We start from the raw sequence: 1,778 nt of genomic DNA, 5'->3' as shown, positions 1-1,778 counted from the left end.
GACCTAAATAATTAAAAAAGTGCCCTGTTCATGGATAGGAAGACTCAATGTTTTGAAAATGACAATCCTACCAAAACCAATCTACATGTTGAACACAATTTCATTATAGATACCATATTAATTTTCCAAGATCAAAATTGAAATTATCAAGTTTCTTTGGAGAGGAAAGAGACCCCGAATAAGCAAACTACTTCTGAAAACCAAAAATGAAGTGGAGGGCATAGCACTCCCTCACCTAGTGGTACACCATCGACCAATGAAACAGAATTGAGAACACAGAAATGGACCCAGCTATTTATGATGATCAAGTGATATTTGATAAAAAATAAACCTATCATATGGACAAATAACAACTCTTCAACAAAGAGTGCTGGAAAGACTTGAGTTCTACAGGTAGAAAGCTGAAACAGGATCCACATCTCACATCATACACAAAAATCTACTTAAAGTGTTTCAGAGACATGGGAGTAAAACCCCAAACCATAAAATTTATCAGAGACAAACTGGGATCAAGCTTATATGGCCTAATCTATGGTATAAAGAGACTGCCAAATACAGCCAGAAATGCAGAATCTAGGCAGGATACAATTGATGAATCTGACCTCATACAGACTAAATCCTTGGGTATAACAATTTTTTTTTTCCAAAAGCAAAATATCTAACCATAAATGAATGGATTGAGAAAGTATGGTCTATTCACATGACGGAATACTATGCAGCCTGTAGGAGCAATGATTTTGTAAATCATTACCTAACTTGGAAGAGACTGGAGAGCATTATGCTAAATGATTTAACTCAGTCCCATAAGGACAAATACTGTATAAGACCTTTATTTTAGAACATGTACAAGGACCCAAGGGAGAGAAGGAGAGAGCAGATGGGTGAATATGGCAGGGGAAGAGTTGGACAGATGAGAGTGATGGTTATTGATAGGGTTGCACAATTTGATGGGTTGAGGGCGGAGTGGGTAAAGGAAACCAGAATAATCCTATGGAAAACACTGTATATGAACTATGTAAGTAAACCAGTATAAAATAAGAATTTTATTTAAATTTTTAAGTAATAAAAATAGGATGTAAAATATTGGCTTAAAAAACAACAAATAAACAAGCAAACAAATGCACCATTTTCCTACAAGATAAAAAGGAAACCCAGACTGGGAATATAATATTTGTCAATAACCTATCTGACAAGTGACTCATACTTAAAATTTATAGAATACTCCAGCACCTCAAAAAGAAAAAGGTGAACAACTCGGTCACAAAATGGGCACAAGATATGAGTAGATACTTTAGCAAAAAAAGAAAAACAGCCAACAAAGAATTAAAAAACTGTTAAAAATGTCTAGTTGTCAGAGAGTTGCAAATTAAAACAATGCTGAGATAGCGCCTCACTCCAGCTATTAAAGCAAATTTTAACAAGGCAGCAAACAGCAAATGCTGACAAGGGTAGAAGAAGTGCCCTACAAAATGAGTTGGGGGAGGAGAATGAAAGGCAGAAAAAGAAAAATTTGCTTCAATGAATAAATGAAAGCAAAAAAATTAAAAAAAAATCCCAAATTTGAAAAAAGCCCAATAGACATTTTTAAATTAAATTTTATTACTTTTAATGAATATTTACAGAGATTATGGGTTTTCATTCATTCATTGTTGCACTGTTTTCTCCACCCTCATCCCCAGTTCGTTCTTCTTTCCCCTCCCCCATGTCTGTTTTAATTGTCCAATTGCCACAGTGCTTGTCAAAGCCAGTTCTAATTAACCTCCTTTGTCAGTGTGTCC

Source organism: Elephantulus edwardii, unplaced genomic scaffold, assembly GCF_000299155.1.
Source record: "Elephantulus edwardii isolate Elephantulus edwardi_28Jun2011 unplaced genomic scaffold, EleEdw1.0 scaffold00414, whole genome shotgun sequence".
NCBI lineage: Eukaryota > Metazoa > Chordata > Mammalia > Macroscelidea > Macroscelididae > Elephantulus > Elephantulus edwardii.
The sequence above is the reverse complement of the archived record's forward strand: the minus strand, read 5'-3'. Positions refer to the sequence as shown.